Raw genomic sequence first — 10,809 nt, 5'->3', positions numbered from 1 at the left:
TATATATATATTATTTTATAGTTTTTTAAATACTTAACTTTTATAGTTTGACACGCAGTGAGTTGTTGTTATCATTTTTTAAATATTTTAATTTATAAAATATCATTATGCTTTTTTTTTCTTTTTAATTTAAATTTTGCCGTTAATATTGATTAAATTCTTACGCATGGCTGTTGTATGAATAGCTTTTGTCAATCTGTTATTATTAGAGAGAGAAAATGGAATAGAAACTAGATTATAAATTTTATTAGAGTGTCTAAAAGTTATTTATTTATTTATTTTTTAAAACGGGAAAATTTTCATTTCATATCAAGGGAGTAAGAATTTTGATTTCAAACTTTTACTTCTTTTTATTACATATCATGACTGGTAAAATTAAATACTATCTCGGCTAGTTACTTAATTGGATCTTTCCTCCAATTCTTTTTACAAATATTTATGACCAAGTATATGCATTTTTTTAACTACAAAATTATGGGGGGTTCATTAATTAATTAATTAATTAATTATTTGAAAAGAAAAAGACACTAAACAATCATAAAAAGGTCACATGACTATGTCCTCAAATTCTCTCCTTTAGCCAAATACACTATTCATAAAGAGAAATGCTCGATCAAATTTATAGAACATTTCGCCATCACAAATTTTCACGACATTTCAAGATGAAAAGTGAAGAATGCCTAAAATATCTTTGTAAGAAAAACAACAAAACAAAGAAAATGAAGGTGGACAATAATAAATAACTTAATGAATTTTATCGATGATCAAGTACTTCAATTGTATTCTGTTTATTGAAGTGAAAATAGTAAAAATATTTATTGGTAAATTTAAAACTAATCATTAGTGCACTAACTATATCATTAACCTTAAATTCTTCATCATCATGTCATTAATCCCATTATGTAATTTTTCTTCTATTTGAATAATATACATCTTGGTCGTTATCACATTTTGGACATCATTATCATATTTTATATGTCAGTTCAATTATACTAAAGCGATTCTTAATTATATGTTTATAAACTTGTAAAATCGATTCATACCACCATAAAATAATGGTAAATTCTAATTCTTTGCCAATTCCTTGTTTTGATGGAACATTAGCCTTTAAAATCGTACCTATATACTCTAATTTTTTTCTGTCAACACCCTTCTTTCTCTTGATTTTTCTATAACTTTTTTTGAAGGACTTTTCTTATACATTAATTACTTGATATTTCAAAGAAATTTTAAATTTCTATAGGCTCCAAATTTTTGCAATTAAGATCAAGGCCGAAAGCCTTGAAATAGACCACCTTATGGGTTGGACTTTCTATCAGCAAAGCTTTCAGGCCCAACTTTCACTGGGCTTTCAGAATCAAGCCCATTGCTTTTTGGAGGCCAGTACGGTTCTTACAAATTTTGATGGAGGAGAAAATTTTCAATGTTCATTGGTGATATACCATTTCAAACTCAAATGATAGATTAAAATTTATATTATTAATGATATTTGAAGATAATTATATATTTTAATATTTGCCTATTTTATATAATCTTATATTTAATAAGGTAAATGAGTGATTTAATATTTCAAAATTAGTAATCATAATAAATAATCAACTTAAATACCACTCAACTAGATAAGATATATGATTTTGACTTAAACGTAAAACTTTGAATCTCCACACACCCTCACATGCGTTAATTTTATAAAATGAGAAACTTTTTAGATATGTTAGAAATGAATAACGTAGGATGAAATAAAATCTTTGACTATGAGGTTGATAATACAAACACTATGTCAGTTGAATTATGCTTATTTTGACGTGATACATGTGTTTATGAATTATACATTGCGAAAACTAAAATGTCATTGTTTAATTGAGAATAATGTTAATTTATTTTAGATTTTCTAGACTAACCACAAGTTTAACTAAAAAGATCCCATTTTCACAATTATTTAACCTAAAAGCTTAATACTTTCAAAATTATTTAAGTTTGGCCTGTACTTAAAATATTGTATACTCTTTACATTAGTGAAATCCTAATTTTATAATGGAAAAATTTTATTGGATAGTCTGTGTATTTGTAATTGTAGCTTGAGTTTTTAAACTTTTGCATCTATAGCAAGAAAAAAAAAGCTACATTTTTTTCTCATTGTTATCACTTGCGAATTTTTCTTCTTTTTTTAATTTTTTTTTTTTTTTTTTTTTTTTTTTTTTTTTTTTTTTTTTTTTTTACAATGGGGTATGTGAATGTTTTTTTATTTCTTATGTGTGAGGTTTCTTTTTTTCTTTTTTAATTGTTGTTGTGATTTTCTCTTGCATAATTTTTGTTTTTCTCTCTTATAGATCCTGTATAAATCATATTTAGCTTGTCTTTTCTTTTTCTCTCAATTTCTTGTGATTTTGTTCTCTTTGTCGATCATCGTCGCTTTTTCATAGTGTGAGTTTTAAATTTCAAATATACAACTACGAAAACATAAATGAAGAAAAAAATAATAAGATTTACATGTATACTTGAAACCAAAAAAAAAATGTTATAATAATTGTTTGGTTCATAAACCATGTTTGGGAGATAGCAAGTCTTCATTTTTTTGTATTCACTTTCTCAAATTTAGTATATTTAACAATAATCAATATGCATTTAGTATATTATTTTGAAGTAAAGCATGTGTGTTTCACTTAAAATGTGGTAAATTAAGAGTATATCTTATAGTAATTAACATTTCAAGTGTGTCGACAATTTATATAATATCAATCAATATTCAATCAGTAACTTATTTTAAAGTAAAACATGTGTGTTTTATTTTATAAACATGATATTTCAAGTATATCAATTCTAAACATACGTACTTTTTTTCTTCTTATATATATATTGTTTCAAACTTCAAATTTCATATTAAAACCAATAAATCAAAATTTTCGAATTCAATTCTAAATTTCTAAATTCCAAAGCTTTCAAATTCTCCAAATCCTCAATTATCAAATCTCATATCAGACTACGTGAATAATTATTTTATCAATTATCAAATTATGGCTCCAAACACATCAAATAGAAATTGCATAATAATTAGATAGTAATCACAAAGTACTTAACATCAAATAGCAACCGATATTACTAATTGCTATTTGGTTGTTTTAATCAAACTACAATCAGGTAGCAATTAGTATAATTGACAATTTGACAATCATTATCGTATAGCAATCTATATGTTGACAACCGGTATTATATGGTAATCAGACAACAATCAGATAGCAATTGGTATAATTGACAAGAAAAAACATTCAATATCAAATAACAATCAAGCAACCATTAGATAGAAAATCAGTATAATATAACAACTAGATAACAATCAAATAATAATCAGACAACAATAAGTATCATTGAAAATTAGTATATCATATGGTAGATAATAATCATATAACAATAAATATCAAATGAAAATTCAATAGAAATCAAATTTCACACGGAAGTAAGTGAATCATGGCCATGAATGAGATTTACCATGTTTGTAAAAAAACATAAATGGAAAACACTCTCTAAATTTTCAATTTATTTATTTTTAATTAAAATTGCAATGGCCGTTTTTATAAATCATATCATAGTTTTTTCATAAACCACGGAAAATAAAAGTAACATCTTGAATTTTCAATATTAAATTATGTCAACAACTCTAAATATATTCATTATGAATATATAAGGATAATTGTAGTTATTTATTTATTTATTTGTTTGTTTCAAAGGTTTTGTTGGTCTTTTTAAATAGCTTTGGAAGGTTTTATATGTTAAAGTCATAACAAAGAGAAAAAAAAAAAATTGTGAAGGAACAAAATATCGTGATTATAATTTACTTTTTACCAATAATTTTGATACTGTAAATCTTTGATATTAGTTTGTATCAATATGAAAGCAGAATGTTCATATTCGACTAGGAATAAATTTGATTCCGACAAACTTCAAACCTTAGCACTTTCGAATTTCGATCATCACTGTCTTTGCAGGAAAAAAAGGGAAAATGTCTATCTGTCCTCCAGATTCACGCTCTCTAATGCTTCATCGACCCAAAACTAAAAATACCAAAGTTTATTTTTCTTCTTTGGCATTTGGGAGCCAATTCATGCCATCATTGGCAAATAAATTAAATAATTTTACAAGAATTGAACTTTATATTGGAAATTGAAATTCAATGCCATTGTTGCTGTCAATTGAAGGATTTAGTCCAAAGCTTCAACCTCATAAAAAAGTGACACTAGGCATTGCCCAAAAATATTGGGATTTGAATATATGTTATGTATATTTTTTGAGTTTGGGATTTGGGATATATAAAAGGTCACCTATTAGTAGAAGAAGAAGAAGAATCATGTGACGAACTTCCTTCACGATGGCGATGTAAGTAAGAAGATTTAACATGCATGACGCAATTGAAGTATATCAGTAATAATGAATATTTACCCTAAAGTTTCCAGAGATGTCTTGTTGAAGTATATAGGCAGTATATTAGATATAAAACATTACGGAACTAACACATGTATCCAATTCCCATGTTTGTTTCAGTTTCAACTTTTTGCCTCGAATAAGACATCCTTATTTCCTACTAATAAGGTTTTCTATTCCCTTCCAAAATGGTGGATTTTCTATTTTTCTCTCTCTATCTGTTTTTCATTTTATATATAATTTTACTTTGAATATAGTTAATTAATTAATTAACTAAAATTAATCAACAGAAATAATATAAAAATTTATTTTAATAAATCAATAATGATCTATGTTCGCACGAGGCTTCTGAAGAAACTTGTTTCGTGGAGTTGAACTTGATTGGTGTTGATGTTGAGATTGATTTGAGGCGATGTGGTTCGATCTCTAGTACTTGATCCTCTGATTCTCTCTCGGTTGAGTGGATGCGATTGCCTTGAAGAAGGAAAGCAACAAATATTCTTGTAGAAGTTTTGGAAGAGTGTGTCTTCAAGGGTCATCTGTCTACTAGGAGTGCAGCTTCAGGAGTCTTGAAAGTCTTCTGGTTGTTGAAGAATTCTCTCTGAGCTCTCTGAATGTAGAATTACTTGTATCTTCAAAAGGACTTTAGTCTTCAAGCATGGTCAGAATGCTTGTATCTTCAAAGAACTTCAGTCTTCAGGATGGTCAGAATGCTAGACGTAGTCAGCTTCACTAGGAGTCTTCTGACTATAGAGAATTCCCTATAAGCTCTCTGGAATATAGAATTGCTGACCCCCACAAATGAGGAGAACTCCTCTATTTATAGAGTTTTCTGTTGGAATTCATGGGCTTGGGCTTGGTCGGTCCATGGGCCTGACTAATTAGATCTGGGCCTTATTTGACATTTTGATCAAATTAAGCCTATTTATGGGCTAAATTGGATCTTTAGCCCAAATAATAATATCAAATTGGACCGAAGGAAACATATGGCATCATCAGGCTTGCCAATTTATGTCTTCAACTTGAATTTGGGACAAATGTCAACTTCTAATTAGTCTCGAATTCAATTATTTAGAATTTCGTTCTTAATTTAGTAAATGACGTGACAATTTACGATCGGTCCAAAATTTCTCATTCAACAAATACCCCTTTTCGAGATTTATGCACGTGTATGGGGTGGATGAGTCTCGAAAAAATGTAATTTGAAATCAAAGTATGATTTTGACTCTTTTAATTTGATGCATCATCATGATCAAAATATGAGAATTTAGCTCAAAATTTTGATTTGAAATTTTATTTGTTTGACACACTTTTGCCAAGTAAACAAAAGATGAATTTTAGTCCTTGACTTTCTTGTTCCCAAGTAAACTTTAATTTGAACTAATGTAGAATTTATGTTCCACTTTAATTGCAAATTTAATTTAATATCCCAAATTCTAACCGTCATTTTTTTTAGATTTAGAATATACTCAATTCTTCATGTGAATTTAAAGTAGAATTTGTGATTTTGTCTTCCTCTTTCCTTCGACTTTGATTTGGTGGATGCTTGGAGTGTGTCTATATTTTGATTTGAGACAACACTTAATCTTGGCTTGAATTTGGAAAGAATTTGGGGTGAAATTGAATCTTGATCAATTTTGGTTTGAGATAAAAATTTGGGAATGCTCAAATTTTAATAAGAGATCAATTGAGACATTTTTTTTTATCCGCAATTTATTTTGACTGAAGATAAAAAAACTCAAGGTTGGATAATTTGACTTTGAAATAAAATTTGGGATATGACCAAATTTCAATTTGGGATAAATTTTAGATCGTTCCCACAATTTGATTTAAAAATAGGGATGAAGAACCTAAATTTGGATGAATTTGATATAAATTTTGGAATATGCCCAAATTTGAGATTTTATCCACAATTTAATCTTAAAGTTGAACAATCTTTTTTTCCTTTAATAAAATTTGGAACATGGCTCAATTTTATTTGGATATGAGTATAAAAGCTAAAGTTGATTTAAATTTGAGATAAAATTTGGAATATAGCCAAATTTTAATTCGAAAGGAATTTTTTATTACCCTAAATTTGGATGAAGTTGAGATAAAAATTTGGAAGATGCCCAAATTCAAAATTTACATGAATTTGAGGTTTTATCTTTAATTTAATTTTGCTTTGATGATAGAAGACTAAATTCGGATCGAATTCCGAATCTTGACTTGAATTTGGAATATAATTTTAATTTTGTTACAATTTTGACTTTACATAAAATTTGGAGTATGTCAAATTTTGACTTGAAAAAGATTTGAATTTAAAAAATAACTTGTATTCAATCCAAAAATTTGGTTTGGATTTGGATTAACTCCTATCTCTATAAGAAAAAATGAATATATTTCACAATTCCCAACTTTAAATTTATAAAAGCCAATTGGCCTTGAAGGTAAATAATTCTGGACTTGGCTTTTACTTTTGCCAGCAATGATCCAACTTTTTTTTTTTTTTTTTTAGTTTCAAATTTTTCTAAAACCTAAACTTTGTGAAACTTGGCCTGACTTTAACTTTTTCAGGATTTTATGGAAGATTAAACCCCAATATTAGTTAGGATTTTTTTTTCATCAGGATTTTATTGAAGATTAAACCTCAATATTAGGTAGGATTTTTTTTCATAATTTCTCTAAACCACACTTCTCCTCCTATAAATTGGGATGAAATTAACCCATTAGAAATCAAGCTGCTCTTTGAAGCTTTTTGCTTTGTTCTTTTTTTTTTTTTTTTTTTTTTTTTTTTTTTTTTTGAAAGGGGAAATCCACAATCGTTGGTGTTGAGCATTGCCGTGAATGGCTTTTGTTGCTGTCATAACTTTGCCATCGGTTCTTTGGTTGTCGATCTTTCTTTTTTTTCTTTTTGAGTTTTGCATTTTCTGTAACTTTTGAAACCGCCTTAGTGCACCAGTCGACTTTGCCACCTACCGTCGCACATTGTCACCCATCGAGGAGTGCCCATCGACGTGATCGAGTTGCTTCTCCTTTTTTGTTTGATGGGGGTGGTGACGGCAAGATGCAAGAGAGATTTAGGAGGTTTTTTTTTTTCTTTTTTTTTTTTTTTTTAATTTTCCCCCTTTTTTCCCTTTTCTCTTTCTCTTTTCTTCTCTTTTCTTTTTTTCTTTTTTATATTTTTTTCCCGTTGTTTTTTCATTTTTTTTCTTTTTTTTTCAAAGTTTTTTTTGCTTTCTTTTTTTTTTTTCATTCTTTTTTTTTTTTTTTTTTCCACACTTTTCTTTTTTTTCTTCTTTTTTTTTTCAGAAGTTTCTTTTTTAATTTTTAAAATTTTTTTTTTTACTAACTTGCCCCTCAACTATTTTTTTTAGGAGTTACAGTGCAACCAAAGGAGCACAACAATACAAATTTTTTTAATCTCATCGACCGTCTATCTATTGTATCCCTATTCGTGCTTCCTGATCGTCATGTGAAAACCTGCAAAGGTGCAGTGCTATTCGTGCATCCTGATCGTCATGGGAGGCGCCTCGCAAAGGCTTACAACTCTCTCATTCGATCACCCTAGATGGATCCAGAAAAGGTCTACCAGCACCGTTCATACATTCTGATCGTCATGGGAGGGGCCCCACAAAGGCTTACAACTGTCCCATTCGATCACCCTAAGGAGGATCTCGGAAAGGTCTACCTTGTAGCGTCGCTCGTGTATCCTGATCGTCATGGGAGGTGCTTCGCAAAGGCTTACAACTCTCTCATTCGATCACCCTAGGTGGATCCCGAAAAGGTCTCCTTGTAGCATCGTTCGTACATCTTGATCGTCATGGGAGGGGCCCCACAAGGCTTACAACTGTCCCATTCGATCACCCTAAGGAGGATCTCGGAAAGGTCTACCTTGTAGCGTCGCTCGTGTATCCTGAGCATCATGGGAGGGGCCCCGCAAAGGCTTACAACTCTTCCATTCGATCACCCTTGGTGGATCCCCAAAAGGTCTACCTTGTAGCACCGTTCGTACATCCTGATCGTCATGGGAGGAACCCCGTAAAGGCTTACAACTCTCTCATTCGATCACCCTAGGAAGGATCTCAGAAAGGTCTACCTTGTAGCGCCGCTCGTGTATCCTGATCGTCATGGGAGGGGCCCTGCAAGGCTTACAACTCTCCCATGCTTTCACCCTAGGGAGGATCTCGATAAGGTCTACCTCGTTATGTTACTCCTTGATCAATATTTGAGATAAGGGAAATATGCCATTGAGTATTGAAGATGAGGCGGATATGCCATCAAACCTTGAAGATGAGAAGATTGTGCCATCAAGATTTTGAACGGAGTCAGGTTGGCTAGAGTCGATCTCGCGTACAAGGCGAAGCCAGACGGACCGGAGTTGTCCTCGCATATGAGGTAGGGCCGGATGGACTAGAGTCATCCTCGCATATGAGGTAGAGCTAGGCAAACCAAACTTGATCTCGCATATGAGGTGGAACCACACCCACAATTTTGGAGAGGAAACAAAGCTACACCAATTTTGGAGAAGAGGTGAAGTTGTACCAATATTTTGGAGAAGAAATGAAACCGCACCATGACTTTGAAGATGGAGTGAAGTCACGCCATTAGTTTGGAGATGAAGCGAATCCACGCCACAACTTTGGAGATGAAGTGAAGCCACGCCAGACTTTGGAGATAAAGCGAAACTGCGCCAACATTTTGGAGATGAAACAAAGCCACACTATTAGTTTGGAGATGAAACGAAGCCACGCCATGACTTTGAAGATGAAGTGAAGTCGCGTCATCAGTTTGGAGATGAATGACTTTGAAGATGAAGTGAAGTCGCGTCATCAGTTTGGAGATGAAGCGAACCACGCCAGAATTTAGAGATGAAGCGAAGTTGCGTCATGATTTTGTAGATCGAGTCATTGAAATGGAGCTGAGCCATGAACACCGACCTTAAACTTGAAGATGGAGCGGAGTCATGCACACCGACCTTTAATTTGAAGATGGAAGTGGGGCCATGCATGCCAATCTTGAACTTAAAGATGGAGAGGCATCAATGAAGCCTCTGAACTTAAAGATGGAGAAGCATCAACGAAGCCTTTGAACTTAAAGATGGAAAAGCATCGACGAGACCTTCACACTTGAGTTTGACAAAGCATCGGCAAATTCTTCGCATTTGAGTTTGACGAAACATCAGCCAATGTTTCGCATTTGAGTTTGATAAAGCATCGATAAATCATCGACATCCGAGCTTGACAAAGCATCAGCCGATGCTCTGCACTTAAGCGTGAAGTATCAGCGAATCCTTCGCATTTAAATTTGAAATATCGGCGAATCTTCCGCATTTGAGTTTGATGAAGCATCAATGAAGCTTTGACAGTAGGCTTGACTTTGTGACTTTGAGCATGAAGATGACATCGCAAAACCTCCAGACTTGAGCATGAAGATGAAGTATTGATGAAGCCTCTAAACTTGAAGATTGAGGAGCATCGATGAAGCCTCTGAACTTGAAAATTGAAGAGTATTGATGAAGCCTCTGAACTTGAAGATGAAGATGAAGGAGCATCTAAGTTTAATTTTAAAGAGGAAGCGAAGCGCATTCCAAGTGTGTGGCTTTTATTTACTGTGTTAGCTCCTTACGAGGGATGGACATCTTCAATTCATTATGTTGCCTCCTATAAGGTTGAACATCTTCAATTTGAAGTGTCATTCTTTAACGGGGATGATCAACATCAATCTTGTAGTATTATACTTAGGTGGTTGTGGTACCTTTTCTGATGGACTAAACTTAAATTTCTTTAAGTTCCCTTCGTACCTTTAAAGAAAGGGATCAAATCATGACGTAGTTCAAGTTTTTTTTTTTTTTAATTTTTAATTTTTTAACTGGACTGAACTTGAAGTTTCTTTCAAACTGCCTACATACCCTTCTTCATAGTAGGGATCAAGCCATAATGTAGTTCGAAAAGATTTTTTTTATACGCGACTGAACTTAAATTTCTTTAAGTTGCCTACGTACCCTTTATAATGAAAGGGATCAAGTCGTAACGTAGTTCGTACAATTTTTTTTGGGCCGTTCACATTTTAAGCTCATGCGGGCTAGGAGCATCATGCGTTTAGGCTCTTGCGATGAGGAACTTTTTCATTTAAACTTCAAAAGCTCTTATTTCACCATGGTTTTGATTATCTTCTTCATTTGTAGGATTTGTCAATATGATGAGTTTTGACTTCACTATCAAGGAACCTTATGTACTTATGTCAACAGAAAATTTCCTCTTCATGCGTGAAGGGACACGACTGTGAATCTTTTCATCGTTGTTTTCTTCATAGAATGACGTTGGCTTCAAGATTTTCATCCTTCTTTTACGTTGATCGCTTGTTGTCTTGTGACATCGAAAGTAGATGCTGGAGGTTGATCTTTCTTTGATG

The sequence above is a fragment of the Benincasa hispida genome, chromosome 12, assembly GCF_027475165.1.
Source record: "Benincasa hispida cultivar pf3 chromosome 12, pf3_genome.v1.1, whole genome shotgun sequence".
Lineage (NCBI taxonomy): Eukaryota > Viridiplantae > Streptophyta > Magnoliopsida > Cucurbitales > Cucurbitaceae > Benincasa > Benincasa hispida.
This window is presented reverse-complemented; position numbering follows the sequence as displayed.